Consider the following 21,972-nt stretch of genomic DNA (forward strand, 5'->3'; position numbering starts at 1 on the left):
ATTTACATATATACATATATTTACAAACATGTACACACATATTTGAAAAAAAACTATAGAATCGCCAGTCAGAATACTGAAACTGAAGCAAAACAGCAAGTGAAAATTTAGAACGATTATATATCTTATTATTCTTCTGTGAAATAATCCTCTAAATATTCCTTATGACTGTAGTAACATTTATCCAGTAATGAGTTTTTAACTTTCTTCCTGAACAAAGTTGAAGAATTCAACCTCTTTATAAAAAGTGGCAGTCTATTATAAAAATTTATGGCATTATATAATAGAGATTTTTTGAAATGATCACTCTTATGTGAAGGGACTCTCAGAGCAGTAGCATGGCGAGTATCACGACCGTGAATGCTCAAGTTCGTTATATAGAAGTCAAGGTTCCAGTGCACAAAAATGACACATTTCATTATATAATTTGCGGGTGAAGTCAACAAGCTTTCTCTTTTGAAAACGGGTCTGCAACTTCCTTGGTACCCCAGGTTGAATATCAATCTTATCAGTCGTTTTTGAGAGATGAAAACTCGAATAATAAGCGGAATTTGAGTTTACTGCACACTTTTTGTATGTGACTTCATCAGGTGAGATTCTCATCTAAAATAGTTCCAAGAAAATCAACTTCTTTTGATATTTTTATGTCACTCAAAGTGACTAAATTACAACAGAAATCCTTCCTAACAAATGTTTTCCTCAGCACTGACTTAAATTTATTTAAAATCAGTTTGTTACGGTGACACCAACTACTGAATTCGTCAATAACTAAATTAATTTTCATCGATACTTCATTCTCATTTTTTCCAGAAACAGTGATTGTAGTATCGTCAGCCTACATAGTTATGTGACAATCTGATATAAATTCAGGCAAGTCATTGATAAAAGTCAAGAATAACAATGGACCCAGAACAGACCCTTGTGGAACACCTAGTTTCAAATCATAAGGAACTGATGTAATTCCATTACATTTTACCACAAAACTACGGTTTTCCATGTACGATTCTATCCAACACAACACATTATTCGGAAAGCTCATTACTAGTAATTTTTTCAATAAAAATTTGGGAGAAACAGTATCAAATGCTTTTGATAGACCAAAAAAAAGTGAAGAAACCAGGTTATTATTATCCACTTGTGCATAAATATAGTTCAATAGTTGATAAGATGCAATTGATTTACTCCTCCTAAAACCATGTTGATTATTGTAGAATAGGTCATTTTGTTCAATATACAACAAATTTCTATTACCTATTATTTTCTCAAAGAGTTTTGAAAAGGATGAAACCAACGAAATCTGCCTATAATTGTCAATTTCTGTTATCCGACGTTTTTTGTGCAGTAGAAAGACAAGAGCCCCCTTCAATTCATCTGGGAAAAAACCCCCATAAAAGGACTGGTTAAGCAAAAAAACCAATGGTTCAATAATTATATCAATAATTTGCTTTACAGTAACAATAGACATATTTATCATCAATACCAGCTGAATTTTTGTTCCTCATTGATAATTATAGCTATCAGCTGTCTTGATTATGACCTGTATGATAATCTTGAGATTTATATGTCATGAAATGGGCGTTTTGGTTGAAATCGAAAGAGTAGTTCGGGTTTCTTTGAATTACGGGTGGTCTAAGTTTGTTTCGAGATTGAGGTTCGAATTGGTTTTCATTGGTCTGGGGACTATTTGGCTGAGACTATGGTTGAAGGTTTGGTCTTGGAAAATTTTGATTAGGTTAACGGTTTGGTCTTGAAAAATTTTGATTGGGTAGAGGATTTGTTTGTCTTGTGGAATTTTGGTTGAAATATCGATGATTATTTTGGAGTCGTTGTTGTCTCATTTGACATTCTGTGGAAATGTTACCTATCTGACCACAAGTGTGACACGTTCTTTGGGGTGTTGGTTGGAGGTTTTGCTTGATTGTTTGTTGAGGTCGTATTTGATTGAGTTTTTCATTTTTTTGATGTTTGAAATAGGATAGTTGTATTTCTCTCCTAATTCTGATATGGGTTTCAAGTAGATTTGCCGTGTTGGAGGCACATATTACTTGACCCATTCGCGGTTCTAGTCCGGTTAAAATTGTTTTAATCAATGCAGATTGCGCGTGTTTTTGGTCAGCAGTAAGAATGGATTTTTGTACACAAGCGTGCATTTTGACAATGCGGACTTGGAAGCGATTGAAAAATATTGAAGGAATTTGAAATATTTGGAAGTTGTTTGATACGCGTGAGACCATGAATTGATGACGGTAAATCTCTAGAGTCTCCAAAATATAAATTTAATGAATGTTTGATTCCAAGATGAGTTCCAGGATTCCTTGAACTCATCAATTGTATAGCTCTACCTCTGAGTTTGTTTTAAATATGAATAACTAGTAGTTGGTGTGGGTCAGCTGTAGACATGCGATATGCACAATAACAAGCATTAGATAAAGTATTCAGAAATATTTGATCATCTTCGAATTTAGGCACTATTGAAAATATTTCAGATAATTTATTGCATCTGGTTCTGGTTGATTTTGATCCATTTTCATTCAAACTCATCGAATTTTTGGTGTCAAACTTTGAATGATCGAACAGTTCTAATTAATATTGACAAAAATCAAGTAGTATGATTATTGATTTCACAAGGAATTAAAAATGATGGTGAAATCAATGGTGAATAGATTGTATAATAAATCAAGAAAAATCAAAATTTACTAACAATAATAAAATCTTCATTTCGCCTCGTCGTGTTGTCGAAGGTGGCATATAGGCTGCAAGCCTATAATGTATGATTTTCATAAATTTTAGTCTCATATCGTCAACTGCGGGTGGCGTACATAAAAATTTTGGAAAAGTGAAAACCGTGTCAAGGAGTGATTTGCAAAAAGTTTTTGTACGGATTTCATGAATTTAGGATATCAATTAGGATTGGGAATCCACATGTGACCAAATTGAACAAAACTTGATGACTATACTCAAATAACATCATTGTGTGGGATTTTCACTGAATATCGAATATATTTTCATTGAGTTAAGTTACTTCCATATACCAAGCATGATAAATTTCTATTCGGCTTTCATGGATTTGGTTTTTGGCATCGATCATTCATTTGGTCACGCCGTACAAACTAGTTAGTTGATAGGGTGACCTTGATTCTGGGGTGGAAAGTTATTTTTGTAATTTTTTTCACTTCATCTGTCAAACTGCTTCTGTATAGCGGTTGATAAGAAGAGATTCCAATTGTGATTAATGTCTTCATCCATGAACAACTCACGAAAACACTACATTTCCTCTCAAACTGTACAAAAATGCTTCAAAAAGATTTTATTTCGATGTTTTGTTTCCGAAGAATCATAAATAATTTAAATTGGTCACATAGACCAGAACTTCTTTGGCAACTATTTCTCTAAAGTATTATGCATATTCGAAATTTCCTAGACTTTGAAACAATAATTGAACATGCTCTGAAATATGCATTTTTTTTTTCTAATTCAAACGAATTTGGATTGATTTATCCATACTGTCCCTCCCTTGAACTCACTGTAGAACACGATCTCAACATATAGTTCTACAAAAAATAAACGTTCATATTTTTTCATTTTCATCAATAATACATATTGAGTTTATCAGATCAGTGATCCAAGCAACTTTCTGAAGAAAGTTTGGTTGGGTAACAGGATAAATAAAAAAAAGAATTGTTTCCTTGCCGACGTTTCGTATTTGAATGAAAAAATTCAATCAAATTCGAAACGTCGGCAAGAAAACAATTGTGTTTTTTAAAATTGATCCAACCTTCCTTCAAATACATATTGAATTCGAAAAACAGGTCACAATAGGATAATATCTGTATCTGTAGAGTAGGGAGGGTGAGTGTAGACCCACAGCACTTGGGCCACATGTGACCCATTGTACATTCTCCTGAGGAGTTGTCCTCCTAGGTCATCGTCCATACTGTCCTTTCCAGGAAGGTGGACAGGTCACTCGGAGACATCTCCTTAATATTGACAGGTGTAGGCCTAGTCTCGCCGAACACACACTCTCTTTAGCAACCTTGAGGTGTCTCACGGTGGCCTCCGCGAAGGTTCTGGAGGTGCAGCGATATTACTGTCATTGCACGGCTTCTTCAATCTTCTTGGGGTTTCCTCCGTGGAGGTGCACAAGTGGAGGAGCTTTCCTGCAGGGGCAGCGGTTTCTTGCCTTTATTCAAGGCGGAGCTCTAGGCGCCCGCCGCAGGAAGTACCCTCGCTATTGGAGATGGACTGGGGGAGGAGGAGGAAGCACTTATAGTTGCTGCCTGCCTCTTTCGCTCTCTTTCTCCTTTTGGCCTCGGCGCCACAAATACGCTTACGCCTTGGCATCACGAGGTGATCTGCTATGTTCAGCCACATTCCAAGCGGTAGATTGGGGTGGACATTTCTGTTCATCCCCAGCCACCGACTCAGGTTGAGGTGAGCACTTCCTGCCTCGCGATTGTTTTTTGTTTTTGTTGTTTGTGTTGTTTCATTTATGTGTGTTCCCACGAGTAGCAAGGGAAGAGATGGTCATCTCTGGCAGAGCCTCTCATTACCAGAGGTAGGCTGATTATAATGAGGTTTCGTCCCGTTCCCCAAGGGGATTGTTCGTAACTGCGTATCACCCTGCGGCCATTTAGCTGTCGACACGATTCCTCACATCTTAGCTTGGGTAGGCTAAGGTGTCACATTTTGCAAAGGTATTTGGGGAGTTTCAGTTCAACTCACCCTACTTATTTCTGACACTGACCAGTAGTTCGGCGACCTCGTCCGTAAGGCCACATTGGCTTCCCCGAGGGACGCGCCCGATGGGTAGCCCAACCGACGGGAATAGGATAATATATTCAAAGATTTTTTAAAGCTTTTGTTCAATGTGGGCTGGCAGATTTTTTTTCATTTGGTAAAACATTATCTCAGGTCTAACTAACGAAATCAAGATTGATGCGTGAGACTAACGCAGTGTATTTGAATGAGATGTAACCATAGAACAGAATCATCAACAACTCAAAAAATAAATTCAGGCTTTTTTGACGATTCCATTATTTGATCGAATGAAAAACTATGCGTCGTGAAATTTCAACTTTCCGCTTTTCTAATTGACTCTGACTGCAGAAATCTGCAGAAATCTAGAAATTGTTTATTGATTTTCAGTCTTTGAGTTTTGATGCATTGACTATTCAATGCAATTAGTAGGTTCAACAAGCATCACAAAATTACCTGCTTCCAAAATGCATATGTGCGATAATGCTATCAGAAATCCTTAAATTGTTAGAGCAATTAGAAGCGAGCATTATGTGACCAGAAGCACTTCGCTTTTGTTGAATCGATAAATGCACATATACATATATTTTTCAACATTGAATGTACTACCAAAGTGGAAAATGGTGTTTGAGATTTGCATATCTCTAAATCGTGCATACGCCAATGCTCTTTTCAATTCAACTGTTTTATAGTATTGGGAAATATTTTTTTCCTAGTTCCTGTGAAACGTTTTGTACTCTCTACGAGAGTAGAGAGGACATCATTCCACCAAAGACTCCAATAATCAGAACAACCATCTTGGCAGAGTGATCTGGATAGAGTCTGCGAAGTTCGAAGAGAAAATGTCGATATTTTATCCGTTTTTCCGCCAGGAGCTGAAAACTCCACGACAAATATCGTTTTGGTCTGGTGGTCAAGAAGGACTACATCAGACCTATTAGCTTGAATGAGTCTGAGGGTGGGGAACGAATAGTTCCAATAAATTCGGCACTTCTCGTTCCCCACAACGGATTCAATATCCCCCGGAGCGTAGGGCAACACCGGTGTCTCGTCGATACCGTAAGAGTACCGTGCCGTATTTTTATTATTATTATTGTTATAAAAAAAATTAATAACAGAATTGTCAGTTAGCTAAGAAATGTCTTCTGATTTGTATAATCTAGCAATTGAATATATCTAGGGTATGACTAACAGAATTAGAGTTATCGCACATTGAAGGTATCACATTGAAGATTTTTTCATTATATTTGTACACTATTCCTAGATGATAGTCCAGGAACTCAAAATTCCAACATATGTAACAGTTGAGAGCATGTGATGATATTGTTTATGACCTTGAATGAAAAAAGAAATGAATTATATTTACGCCTTACCTCGAGACTGCAAACTTCGAGTTACAACCAAATTATAATAGGGTATTCCTACAGTAGGATACGTGCCTTCAAGATTGAAAGACATATATTTTAGGAAGCACCTCTGTAGGGCTTCTAGTTGATTTATATGAACCTGATAGTAGCGACTCCACACGACAGATGCATATTCCAGTCTATATCGAACAAAAGTGAAATACAGTAGTTTCAATGTTGAAGCTTTTTCGAAGTCTTTTGTATTTCTAACTAAGAATCCATACATGCGATAAGCTGCTGTTAGAGTAGTGGCAATATGTTTATTGAAAGAGAGGGATGAATCAAAAGTAACACCTAGATCAGCGAGTGCGTCAGGACGCTCCAGAACTTGATTGTTTTGACGTAGTTGTGTAAATTCAAGTTCATTTTCAGTGAGTAAGACATCACATTACATTTGGATATGTTGAGAGATAGATTATTTTTTTGACTCCTTGTAGCAAAGCGATTTAAATTCACTGCGAGACGTTTACAATCATTAGAACATGTTATATTGTGATAGAGTTTCAAGTCATCTGCGTATAAAAGGAAATTGACATCAATCTCAGCTCCGATATATCATTAATGAACATATTGAACAGTAGGAGTCCTAGATTTGATCCTTCTAGTACACCAGATAGACTTGAAGCCATTGAGTTGGAGGTACTGCTTACGGCTGTTAAAATACGATTTGAAGAGGGTAATTCATTCATTGGATAACCCAAAAGTCGAAAGCTTCTTGAGCAGGATACTGTGGTCAAGTCTGTCGAACGCTTTAGAAAAATCAGTGTAGATGACATCAGTCTGAGACTGACAATCAATACCCTCTGCAATACACTCAGTGATTGTTACAAGATTGGTAATGGTTGAACTTCCCTTCATGAAACCGTGTTGATTAGGGCTACTAATGTTAATGAAATGAAAAAAATACTCTAGTTAGGTAATATACGAATATGTTCCATCTACTGAGCTTCAATAAATTAATAGTATGCTTCATCCATCCATTCGATTCACACACAAGTCCGAATATAACTAGAATTGGATTCTATTTTTAGAAAGTGAATTTATTCGCCCTCCGAAATACATGATTGTCATAGATGATTTGAGCAGATTTACAATCTACCTGTAGGAATTGATATACATATACGCATGCCGCAGGGTTACGTTTTAGGACCTCTGCTTTCTACCTTTTACTTGAATGATATAAACTTATTTATAAATAAATTTTAAATTCAAAACTCCTGCCTTCACCTTATTCATGGGGTACTTAGAAGGAACAGAATCTCATCAAAGCTGTCAGAAACTTGTTGGCTCAATATGGATAATCGAAGGTCGTTACACTCAGCGTGTTTCTACCATAAGGTTATCTGCAATAAAATTGCGACCTATGTATATAATAAAATTACTTTTCGGACTGACGTACACAACTTGAATGTAAGACATGAAGGGTTATTAACTCCTTCGATACACACTCATGAATTTTTCAAACGTATCAGATATGCAACGTTTACAATAAACTTCCTCCTCATTTAAAACATTTCAAAATCGGTATTTTTAGACAAATATTGAATACTGAACAAACAAACTTAAATACTCAATAGTTTATCCATAGGTATATTTTTTTCTTTGTTGTTATTGGAATGCTGATTGATATCAGATGTATAATGTTTTACTTTTTCATTTTTTTTTTTGTTTTTTTGTTTGAATTTGTTTCATTTTTTTTTGTTGCCAGTTCTCGTAGCTGGCTGTGGAGGTCAAGTGGTAGAACAAACCTGAAGTGTTCTACACTGCATTTTTGAACTTCGCCTTCCGGATGTATATCGTATTTCACCCAATAAAGACCATTACCATTATTTTTATTTTTTCACCGTTGTGTGCGCTGGTCAGGCCCTATCCCCCGAAGCCCCGATACATTCGGGAGGGTGCGCCAGCATTATCAACCAATGACCACTCCCCACACCGCATCTGTGCGGCTAAGATTTCTGCCTTAGTGCGGCAAGCCGATATGAATTCAAGAATCAAGAGGAGAGAGGACATCATTCCACCAAGGAGTCCAATAATCAGAACAAGCAATTCGACAGAGTGATCTGGATAGAGTCTGCGGAGTTCGAAGAGAAAATCTCGATATATTATCCGTTTTTCCTCTTCTTTTCTGACGATATTCCTCTCGCCAGGAGCTGAAATCTCCACGACAAATATCGTTTTGCTATGGTGGTCGAGAGGGACCACATCAGGCTTATTAGCTTTTATGAGACTGAGGGTGGGGAACGAATAGTTCCAATAAATTCGGCACTTCACGTTCCCTACAACAGATTCAATATCCCCCGGAGCGTAGGGCAATACCGGTGTCTCGTCAATACCGTAAGAGTGCCGTGGATGGTAAAATAGCACTCTCAGGTCCGCGTTATGTCGATGGATATAGAGCGAAACCGCATATGCTGGACATGCTGATAGCAAGTGCATTAGGATCTCGGGCGCCTCGCGGCAGGCCCTGCACCTTGTGTCAGGAACCTCTATACCCATCACGCGACTGCGGTAGACTGAAGTGTCGATGACACCATCCTGGCAAGCCATGATGAACCCCTCAGTTTCCGACTCCAGCCCACTCGACCTGAGAAAAGCGAAGGTCAGCCGCTTTGATAAGCCAAGGTCTGCAATGTTATTGAAGAAGACCCCATGCAGTCGCTCATCCTTGTGTTTCCGCAGAAGTAAGGTGATCACTGCGGCTTTTATCTGAGCTTTTTGCTGAACAGGTTCCAACTCGGTGACAGAGTTGTGGTCACCTCGTTCAGTGTCGAAAACTATACCGAGTTTATCAACTGCTCGGGCAGCTGCCCTAAAGAGAAATGCTTCAATTCCTGTTCTATCATGGTCACGGATCCGTACTCCTGACGACTTTACAGGCTGTATCCAGTACCATTCTCTCATGTGGACACTCCAAACTCTAAAGTCCACGGCCTCCATGTTGTCGAGGGAAGTACAACCGTGGAATGGACGATTTGGGATGCATCATTTTTCGGGTCTTTACGTCGAGTTGATACAGATCCTCCCGCGTCCACTTCACTACTCCAAACGAGTAGAGTAAGATTGGAACGGCAAGCATATTTCCATGACTTCAAATTTGGATGTATTTCTCAATGCAGAACAACTTTTTTAAATAACATTTCCCGAAATTTTTTAAAATAAGGGTACTTTACTCTTGTCTCAAAATCAAAAATTTGAAGGCTCCTCGTATATTACGTGTTTTTTACTGTATTTTGTTAGTGCATGTTTAGTTTTAGGGGATGCACAAACTTTTATCATGAAAAACATTTCGGAGAAATACCCTTAATAAATAAGTTTTCTATACGGTGCATACTTTGGGGATGACACTGTATAAAGTTATGAAACAGTGTCTATCAGGATTCTTTGACGTGTCAACCCACTCGACGTCACACATTTCATTAATTCAACTGCACTCAATAATCAAACCTTAACGTTGCATTTAGTCGAAAATAAACTTTTGTAAATAAATCATCACCAACTGGATTCAATTATTAAGCTTAGCACTAACGCCACTCTCACCATCCGTTCTCATTAAGAAACGACAACGTAATCTTGTTTCATTTTCATCTGTGTACAACATGAACCAGATAAATAATTTTATCGTGAAAAACAACTCCTGGAAGCTTGATGAAAAAATGCTGAGTAATCCAATTGTAAAGTCTTTTACGCTGAAGTTTCATAAAAATACTGTGTGCCTAACAGTTCATTGGACAAAAGTTCAAATGAGGTGTTGACTTTTTGATTATTATAATGAACTATAATTCACCACAGTGTTGACTCAATTTCAAGAATGTTAAATATATCTATATGAAAATATTATACAGGGTGATTTTGAATGCTTGTTTTAATTTAAAATATAACAGTTCTGTTAGTAACAATTTTATTATTTCAAATATAACTTCCTATGAACTTGTCGCTTTTCAAATCTATTTTTCGATTCTTTCAATGCAGAACTGTTCATGAATGTTTCACCAGGTCCATTACACATACTCACTGATGGAATTTCATTGTAAGAGATCATTGTATGGAAGATGGAGATTATCATTCGATATGTAAAAGAAAATGAGGAGAATTTGGGGTATAATATGAGTTGTCGCACGACCGTACGGTAGAAGTTTGAACAAATAAAGGAATTTGTTCCGTATGTTCAGATGCAATATAATATTTAACCCTGAAAAAAATTCCCAAAGGCGAATTTGTAAATATTGGTGACCAAAAAAATACATTATGTTCCTGGATATTTGATATTTTTAATGTTAGCGGACAGGGATGACTCACTTTCAAAAAACTAGAATTATTTAATGAGTAAAATCGAAATTCAGTAAAATCGACCCGTTTCAGTGATAAGTCGATTTTATTTGGCACTAATATTCGGAACAGTTTTTGAAATATTGAGATCATACCTACAGCACATGTTGCAGACCGACGTAAATTGACCAGTAGGGGTTAAATATCATTGAATTGTACTCACTCAATACATATCCAGTCTGGCAACGGAACAGTTAATTAACTGAAACTGAACCCTGTCGAAGGATGTGCGATCAGTTATTGTCGGACGGAAAGAAAATAATGAAGTGGAGAGCCGTCCTGCTTGAAATGTAACAGATCATCCTGCAAAATTTCATTACTTTCTGCATCCCTTTGGGTTTCTACCTCATGAGATAGGAGAATGTCGATAGTCTCTTCATGCAATTCAAGGTACAGATTATACTAATAGGGATACAAACAGAATGAATCCATAAAATATCCTCATTTTACATATGAAAGATAGTGAGTAAACAAACTATAAATGCTAAGTATATACAGGGTGTAAATCAAGTATGTACCATAAATTTAACAGACGATTCTTTAGGTAATTTCAAGACGAAATGTTCATATAAACAGGGGTCTGAAAATCCTTCGTTCTCAAGATACAGGGTGTTGAAATAAAAATGAAAAAACGTTATTCGTAAATATCTTGAATATCCTCCAGCTAATTTTGTTGTAATATGGCAATGGTATTTATAATATTAAGGAGCTAATTTAGACCGAACGTGATTCAATTTATTGAGTCCAGTGACGTCTCGAGCGAGATTCTAACGACTTTTATGCAATTTTTATTATTCCTTTAGATTAAGCAATTAGAAATACAACTCTTTTGACTCATGAATTTTTTTCGTATCTTGCTTAGTTTTTAAGAAAAAAAAGTCGGCCTAATTTCATATCCCTGGACCTCACAAGAAATAATATGGGGAATTAAATGTTCCTTTTAGAAATTATTATTTTTACAATTTTTCATTACTGATTATGTAACAATGACAACAAATATTGAACAACATTAACATCTAGACTACCGAATTCTACTAAATTAAGTGTTGGAAATGGCCTCCTTCGGCTTCAATACAACCGCCTAGCCGCCGCGCCGTATCATTGAATCTTGCATCCTTCTGAAAATACCATGAATAATAATCAAGGGTTGCCTTGGAAAACGATTGCAGCATTCAATAAACAACTTGACAGTTGTTTTCAACTTCATGAGCTATTAATTCATAATTGTTATAAAAAGTGTGTTCAGTGATTATTTTTCGAACCATTTTTATGAAACATGGTTCAATTTACTAAAAGTGAAATGGCAGATATGCATTTTTGTTATGGAATGGCTCACGGAAACTCAAATGCTGCAAGACGAATTTACCATGAAAGAATTCCTCAGCGTGTAGTGCCTAACAGAAGAACTTTTGTACGTCTCCATGCACGACTTTCTGAAACAGAGAGATCGACGGTTGTCATTGGGAGGCCTGCAACGGTATGAACAGTTCAAATTGAAGAAGCTGTTTAAATAAGATTGAAGTAAATCATCATACCAGTACGAGGAAAATAGCTGAAGAACTGAATATTACCATGTTACAGTGTGGCAGATTTTAAGAGCCCAACAGCTATATCCCTATCACATGCAACGTGTGCAAGCTCTATTGCTCAGAGATTTGCCTGCAATACTAGGTTACGCGGTAAAATAAGAAGAAATCCAGGTTTCTTAAGTCGAATATTGTTCATAGATGAAGCTTTTTTCTCGCAATTCAATTAGTAACTTCCACAACAATCACATTTGGGCCGAAAACAATCCACACGCCTTGATAGATAATAACTTTCAAGAACACTTTTCTTTTAATATTTGGGTTGGAATTTCATTGGGCCTCACTTCCTTCCACCTAGACTTAATGGAGAAGAATACCGAAAATTTTTAGAATTTGTTTTACCTGGACTTTTAGAAGAAACTCCAGTCATGGAAATATTCCGTATGTGGTACATGCACGATGGTGTTCCACCATACTTTAATGTAGTGGCACAGCTATTCTTGGATGAAAATTACCATAATCGCTGGATTGGGAGAGCAGGCCCACACCCATGGCCACCTCGCTCGCCCCCTTAGATTATTTTCTCTGGGGACACCTTAAAGCGTTAGTATACAAAACTGCTATTCAAAGTGAAGAGGATTTACGGGATAAAATCATTAATTCATGTGACATAATGGAAAATACGTCAGGTATTTTCAGAAAAGTGCGAAATTCAATGATGCGGCATCTAGACGGTTATATTGAAGCCGAAGGAGGCCATTTCCAACACTTAATTTAGTGCAATTCGTTATTCTAGATGTTAATGTTATCCAATATTTATTGTTATTGTCACATAATTAGTAATGAAAAATTGTGAAAATGATAATTTCCGAAAGGAACATTCAATTACCCATATTATTCCTTGTGAGGTCCAGGGATATGCAATTAGGTCGACTTTTTTTCTTAATAACTAAGCAAGATACGAACAAAATTGAAGAGACAAAAAAGTTGTATATCTACTTAATTAATCCAAAGAGATAATAAAAATTGCAAAAGAGTCAGTGGTGTACATTTTTAAGTCAAAAATATTCGTTCAAATCCCGCTCGAGACGCAACTGGACTTAATAAATTGAATCACGTTCGGGTAAATTAGCTCCTCAATGTTATGAATACCTTTGCCAAATTACAACAAAAAGATACTCAAGATATTCACGAATAACTTTTTTTTTATTTTAACACCCTGTATCTTGAGAACGAAGGATTTGCGGATCCATGTTTGTATAAACATTACCTGAAATTACCTAAAGAATCGTATGTTGAATTTATGGTATATACTTAATTACCACCGTGTATGGTAATGAATATTAACAAAAAATTAAATAAACAGTATATGAAGAACCGATAACTAAAAATATATTTCACATACTTTTTAAATCTAAGGAAAGGTAACCTCAGTTTTTCAATATCATTGCAATGAGTATTGAAATATCTGACAAATCTGCATGAAGGAGAGTTTTTTCCTGAATTGGTTTTTCTATATGAGGTTGCTTCGGGTGATGAGTCATCACCCGAAGACGATTGTAGATACCAACAATCGAAACGTCGTGAACTAACGTGACTTGGAATCTCTACACTTTATTTTTATTATTTTCTTTTTTGCATTCCTTTAATTTTTATTTATTCAATTATTATATTTTTACTTGTAGGTTATTTCACTATCATTTATTGTTGCTTAATATAATTGTTATTTTCAACTATTCTTTTTTAATTATTCTTTTTTACTTGTTTCAGGGATTTCAAATCATTTTATATAGTAGACAATGGAAGTCCGAACTAGTGAAATTCCAGCCGAGTTGAACTTACAAGCCTATGTGATAGTGAGCTGATTAGTTTCACTTCTTTTGAAATGAACTACCTATTCGTCTGATATCATTCTACAACCCTAAAAATTAATTTCAATAAAAGTAACCCCAACAGAGGATCATCACATCTCTGGGGCGTTCTCAAAGGCTGACCTCTGGAGAGGTTTATCTATCAATAACCGGGTGCCTCGTGGTTTGATTAAGCGAAAACTGGAATTTTCAGGGCTAATTGAAAAGAGAGCCAGAATATTATTTCCACCTATTTCAGGAAGTGTATTTATCAACTTCAACTTCAAATATAAAAGCTGTGTGTCTTCACAACCACCTCGACACATCTTCCTTCGCAAGAAACAAATACCCAACTGAAGGCATACCCTTGAAAAGACTCGTGCTTGGTTTGACCAATCGAATTGAACACACATCAGTAATCGTACAAATGAAAAGTAAGATATTTGAAATTCCGCATAAATTGGGAGCTGGCAACTACCATACACAAAACTGTTAGATTGGTGGCCTATATGATCTGTGACTTCTTTTGAATTTATTCCAACAATTATAAAAAATAATAGTAAGATAGCCTAAACGGTACAACGAATTAAATATTTTCAAAAAAAAATTGATTTTATCGTAGTAGAATGAAATACGTAGTTCGTTCAGGTGAAAACAGGACTTTGTGGCTCATTTCATCTAATGAAATTGGTTCAGTTTCCCACAACTAACTCACTTTTATGGCCATCTAGACAAGTCCTGATCTACGGGTTTAATGGGCAAGATGAGGGTCGGACGAAATATTTGTTTGCGGCAAAAGCTTGATCTTTTCTACGTACCCTACCGTGTTTTTTTCGATGTTGACGGTTTGATCTCAATTTCATGCTAATTTCTCTAGATAATTTCTTGTTAATATCTCAGAACAACTTTTAATCATTTTCCCAAAATGTTTTAGGAATTAATAGAGATTCCAGTTGGATTACTTTTATTCATTTTCAAAGACTCAAATACAGAATTATTTTTGATTCGAAATTAAATGATGTATTCCATTTTATATATTGATGTAAGACTACGTCAAGTGAACACAATTACTATTTCACATGTGTATACGTAGGTTGGCAAATGTGTAAATCTGTGTATATGCAAAAAACATTTCAGTTACAACCATGAATACAAGCCCCTCCATTTCCAGAAGAAAGGTTTGAAACTTAACCTGTTGGAGAGTATGGAAATAAACAAATTCGAAAACTCTCAATAACTTATGAACGATCAAACTGAATTGAATAATTCGACATTATTGAATCTGTTCAATTATAGGTGAAAATAGTTACGTATATTTACGGTATTTTTGGAGAGTTTTTGAAAAATTTATGAATAATTCATATCTGACCTTCTCAAGTAGATTCATTCATTAGAAATTAGTCATGCGAGTAAATAATAGGTTGGCGAGATGGCGCTCCTGGTTCATCTTTCATTACCTGAACCACTGTGCATGCTGTTTTCTGCTAGTGCATTGGCTTGGGATGTGGGGATTGAGCAAACCGGCCATCAGATGCCTGCTTCCACGTAGCTCCGCTGGATACGGGAATGACATAATCACTTGTGGTTCTGTTATTCCCTAACTGAATAGCACCAACGATGGCTCAATCCTAAGGTGTGTGTATCCGTGCCGAGAGGATGAATGACACTGAGCCTATCATCTGTCTCTATGGAACCTTCGAGTTACCGGGCGCCTTCTCGTCGTAGCATCGCCTTGTCACGGTAATGCGGGGCTCTGCCGTGATTGACCATCTTTCCCCAGCTACTCGTGGGACTTTTATGGACAGAGTAAACTTAAAAATTATTTCTGACGCTAAGTCTATAGAGGAGATGGATGTCGAGCTTACGACTCCAATTGATCTTTCTATAAAATTCAATTCAGGAGCGAGTCTACAGAGGAGACGGATGTTGAGTTTATGACTCCAACGGATCTCTCTTTGAATTAAGTTCATGAGCGAGTCTACAGAGGAGATGTATGTCGAGTTTACGACTCCAACGGACCTCTCTGTAAATTTAGTTCAGGAACGAGTCTACAGAGGAGATTAATGTCGATTTTACGACTCCAACGGACCTCACTGTGAATTCAATTCAGGAGCGAGTCTACAGAGGAGATGGATTTCAAGTTTACGAGTCCAACTGACCTCCTTGTAAATTTAGTTCAGGAGCGAGAGCTGCGGCATACGCAGAATCTGTCGCAGGTGGGGGAACTAACCCCCCATGAGCAGGTTAGCAAACGTTTGCGCTCAAGTGAGGCTTCACCAAAACCAGAGGCGAAAAAAGCCCTACACGGCTGATTCTAAGGCATCGTCACGTGTAGCTGACGTGCAAAAACCCTCATATGGTAAGGTTGTCGTCGGTATCAAGGTGCGAATCTTGCAACTTGACTATCGAATACCTCATTAACAGAGCATATACTTTGTGCCTGTCCTGCTGAGGATGGAATCACGTCTTTAGAGTTCGGCAGAGCCGTACTCTTACCATCTGACCTGAAAGACCACCCACCATACAAACTAATCGGCTTCGTTAAGAAGCTGGGTTTGTTTGGCCGAGTGAGTATAGGTGTGAGCCACAATGAACCCTTGCGGGTTGCAATGGAGGGTCAAATAGACCCACTCACTTTGGATCTAACCTAACCTAAGTGATATGTTAGAGTATAAAATGGTTGTCATTTAGAAGTAACTTTCAGTTTTAATTTATGCTTGAGAAAGCTATTGTATAGCGAAACACGTGTCGCGGTTTTTGTTAAACCTATTATTGTGAAAATCATACAATAAACTGTATTACTTGATTTCAATTACAATTTTTTCCATCTCATCGAGTGACGTACTGTACAATCTATATATGAAGAAATAAATATTTCGAAATTGAATTTCGAAATGTCCATTTCCCCCATCTACTTACACAGTAGGCTCTGTTGAATATATATCGTAAAACAACTAATTCACCGGCTAATACCACACTGGATATTGAAATTTATCCGACAAACATTTATGCAAGATACCTCACAGAGGTTAGTGTCACAAATGTTATCTTTTATCCAGCGATAAGACCATGCTGAAATTATTCAAGTAGATCACCTACAGACCGCGGTGCGAGGTATTACCTCTTATCAATTCAGAAAAGAACCTACCAAGATAGCAAAGTGCCTAGGACTCGATAAATTATGCATTTTTTCTGTATTGACGAGAGGTAATACTTCGAAACCGTGGTCTGCATGTGATCTATTTGAATAATTTCAAGATGGTGCTGTTGCTGGATGAACGGGAAACATTTGCGAGACTAACCTTTGTGAGGTATCTTGTATAAATATAAGTTGGATTTATTCAATATCTATAGTGGTATTAGCCAAGGAAGTGATTATATATTTATCTCTTCTCGATAGTTTCCACTTTTGATTTCTGTGGAACCTGTGTCTTTTCATTCAATTACTCACCTTTGATTTACAATATATACACTATGTTCCGCCAGTGGTGAATAATTTTTTTTTTGTCAATAATACCTAGATTCATCGATTCGGTTGGTGATCGGTTGGTAAGTGACTTCCACCCATAAAATCCCCGCTATTATCAGTATGGGTTCAATCTCCGCTCTAGGAGTCGACTAACTGACTGACCAACATTGAATTTTACTGGACTTTCATCCCAATACCAAATAGTTTAATCTTCCTCTTAGAGATGATCTCTTGGTGATTAGAAAACGTGTCGAAGTGGTAAAATAGTCACAAATAGTCAATAGTCTCTATTGTTTCATTTTTCTGAAGCAACTGTTGGTAAATCTGAAAGATGAAGAAAAGAACCTTTCCTTTTGCGTTTACCTACATGACTTTTCATGAAACGTTTCCATTTCACTTCCCAAGTGAAATAATATTTTCCATATTTTCACAAAATGATTTAGCTATTTGATACCCCTGTGTGCCACTGATTAGTCTCATACTCGTTCATTATTCATACAATCGACTACAACTCTACATCAATAGAATCACAATTCACCTCTCTAGCCTAACATCACAGATGCGGTTGTGGCAGCGCTGTCTTTTTAAATACCGCCTTGAAGAGTCTAGTTTATCTTTGATACCCATGGCTGTAGATTTCTATCGATTCCATAGATGGCATATTCATAAGGGCATAATCATCGCTTTTACTGACCCAAGCTTTATCTAGAGGACAGTTGAGTTCAGCAATGTATTGTTTCAGTCTAGCACCCCTAACAAAACCTTGGAGGGTCAAAACAAGGCTGTCTGATGTTGGATCATGAATGCTTTGTTTTTGGTTCTGTCGGTCTCATCGTCTTCATTAAGGAAATGTGCATCTTGTTTACTCGCACAAGCGGTTTACCCTTACAAAATTGATGAGACTATGGCGAGCGGAAACAGTGTTGCCCAATATTGGATCATGAATGCTTTATTTTTTGAGTCCTGATATTCATTTAGTTGCGTTGCAGTAAAAGCCGAAGTGAAAAACAAAGGACGAACTCGTTCGACGGTCGATGTCGAAAGTTACCATGTCAACTGACCGCTTTGAGGAGCATCTCTTTTGGCAATTGATATTAAAGCTTGGATTTGGAACTGACCGCTTTGGGGAGCCAAGTTAATCTATGATATTCGTGGATTGAATCTTTTGTCGATCCTATGAATAGCGTCTTCGTAAGGAGAGAACGAATCTGATTCAATGGTCGATGTTGAAGCTTGCCTTTGCAACGCACTACTTTCGAAAGTAGTGCGTTGGAATTTGCGGATTTTAGTTTAACATCTGTTCCATAGATGGCGTATATTGAAATCCTCTTTTCGTTACTAGTTATTTTCATTCCCGTTATTTATGGCTCTGTGCATCATTTACTATATTTTTTCTCAGGAACATTTTCTTATTGGATTTCTCAAGTGAGATGTTTTTATTCAATTGATTGTTTTGAAATAATTTCAAAAACGAACCTGATGATACATATCCTTTGGTAGGTAAGATATATCAAATTATAATATGCCGTGAATTAGACGTTAGGTCGGGGATTTGTAACAGTCGTAGTAATATGGAGTAAAGAGAATAGTCGGGAGACTGTGTTTTTGTCCTGAAGTAAGAAAAATGTTTTTTTTACGGATGCTATGCAATGTGCTTCTTCTCTCATCACTTTCATACGTTCAAAACGAAAGATTTCTCAGGCAGTGAGAAATATCCGACATTACACTGAGAAATAATTTCTCACTGTTATCATGACAGCCCAAGTCAGTCATGAATTGTTACATGTCAAATTGATATGACACGTTCTCTATATTGACAACGCTACGCCGACGATTCACGTGCAATATCCAAGTAGCCCATTGTCGGAGTTTCCATAACAACAAAACCGAAACACTGCATAATTACTGCTATCAACCTACTCAACCTACCCTACTATTGTGAATTGTTATAGTATAAACAGCTCACATTTATTGAATATTGAATATAATGGAATACGAAGATTTAAAGTTGGAAAATACACCTCCAGAAATTGTCAGAAAGCAATAGATGTTTGCAATAATTTGCTACCAAGCACATCAAGAGTTTACAGAAACTTTATGTACTGGAAAAAGAAAGCAAAGGTAAATTCTTGTTCCGAAAATACCTTGTTATTTTATTTTGAAGAGTTGTCGAGGAAATTGAAATCATCAACATCATGGTTTCAGTACTCAATGCTGAGGATTACCTTAATTATTAGAAACAGTGATGATATATCAAAATACGTAAAATACGTGCATTTTTAAAACGCAAATCTGAAAAATATGCTCCAAAACACTCAAATACATTAACTTTTGAAGAAATTCAACAATTTTCAAAAGATGCACCTAATGAAAAGTATTTGCTGATGAAGGTATGAATTAAATTTTTTTAAATTGTTATCGAAAAATGAATGTTTGGTTTTGATTTCAGACTGCTTTAGCTATTTGCCTTACAGGAGCATACCGTTGTGATGAACTTCGAAAATTAAAAATTGATGATATGGAAGATCTTAATTCGGCCCTTTTAATGAAATTACCCGATACTGAAACCAAGGTTCCTAGAAACTTAACAGTCACAGGAGAATTCTAACAAATATACATAAAATATATAAAGCTTCGACAATGCACAATTACAAAAATAGCAGATGTACGAAACAGTCTGAGGGGATAAATAAATTTGGCACCATGGCGAAAGGAATAGCGAAATTTTTGCAATTACTGAACCCTGAATTATATAATGGCCACTAGTTCCGAAGGTCATCTGCGACTATTTTGGTTAATGCAGGGGCAAATATTTTTACTTTGAAACGCCAATGCTAACAAAATGAAAATTTAAAAAAGTATAGTAGAATCCATTCAGCCTCCAGCGCCATGAGAACCTGAATACTCCAATGCTGTGGAAGCCCAGTACGTTTCCCCATCAACTTCAACTTCCACCGCAGCTAATATTTCAATTACCGAAAACATGTTGGAACAAAACGACCTACCAGGAATTACTTTGCAAAATTGTTCAATTATAATTGTTAATTACTATTTTCAATAAAATATAAAAATGAGTTAATGACATACAAGTATTATTATATATGTATTTTAATTTTCAATACTTGAAAACAACGCAACCGTAAAAAAAGTACAGTGTACAATGCGTGAGAAAATGACATATTTCTTACTTGTTGTACAATATACTTTTTCAAAATGAAAAGAGAGGGTTGTTGAACTTAAGAAATCTCAATTCAATTTTCTGTGTGATATATGGAATTGGATGATGTTTTCACTGAATAGAAAAGTGATTAGTTTCGACTAGATGGTGCCATGTGTCCTCATGTGTCTTTGGGAAAAAGATGTTACATCAAACTTTTTTGTTATACTATTTCATGAATTCGAAGAATATATTCGATGAGATGGCTCACTTTATGCTGGCCTCCTATAGGTCAATCAATTATTGGAAACTGATATTACATGAAACGATGTTTCGAAATTCTATATTGATAATTGTAATCAAAACGAACAGTCCAGAATGATATATTCTGGAAATGAGAATAGTTTTAAAATTTTGACACATTTTCAACGAAAAACTGATATATTTCATGCCAAAGGATACAAACTGTTTTTCTAAATTTTCTGGGAACTGTTATTACTGCAGCTTTTTCAAACAATTGCTTTGATAACATCTGATAATACAACTGTAAGACAACAATTTCAAATCAGATAAAAGAAGGTGAGACACCGATACATTCAAGAGTGGTTCGCAAAGATGATAAAGATTAAGCAAATAGAGAAAAAACATTCATTTAAAATGAATCGACAGTATATTTTGAATGACAACTTTCCTCAATTGTGTAATAACACTTTTAGGGTATATTGAATTCATTTTCTGGTTTGATTTATCGAGTTTGCTTGCAGTTACTTATTCAGCAACATTTATTTTCTCGCAAATTTCTCTGTTTCAGGTTGAAAATTTCGAAGTTTGTTTGAGTTTGCAATACTGTCAAGGATTTCAACTATTTACGGTGATCTGAAATAGTTTTATTCACTAACTTGCCAATCATAAAATATTGAACAATTACTATGTAGAAAACTATTTTCTTCCAGGTAATACACGATTCATTATTTTTGAGGGAACTGACTGGTTATGTTGAATCAATCAGGAATTCGAATACACTCTTGTCCCTTCGCTTTTCGAACCAATTTTGTATTGTGTATTGCGGCAATCGATTTGTCATTGTTTGAACACGGTAAAATGATCAGCTAATTTGGCAAACACCCAAATTACAAAACTAATATTTGCTTCAATTGCCTGTCAGTTAATGATAATTGAATCTGGCTGCAGATGTTAGGATGATAGTGGCATGAGAATTCGCTTGTCTTGAAGTTTGATAATTTTTTCTAACTGTATTCATTGTAGAATATCATTGATGAATGGTTTTTTTATCAAAAGTATTATATGAAGACAACAATATTGATGAGCTGGCGAAATTTTAGCAGAAGCTGCTAAACAAATGAACAGAAAAATATATATTTTAACAAAATTAGCTGTATGACGGAAATACTTAATGTTCTTTACGGATAGTAAATAGCTCATCATCAGAGAAAAACATCGTTTACAAAACCACAAGTAT

Source organism: Leptinotarsa decemlineata, unplaced genomic scaffold, assembly GCF_025532065.1.
Source record: "Leptinotarsa decemlineata unplaced genomic scaffold, Ldec_3_MD MMD2_tig00026358_RagTag_RagTag, whole genome shotgun sequence".
Lineage (NCBI taxonomy): Eukaryota > Metazoa > Arthropoda > Insecta > Coleoptera > Chrysomelidae > Leptinotarsa > Leptinotarsa decemlineata.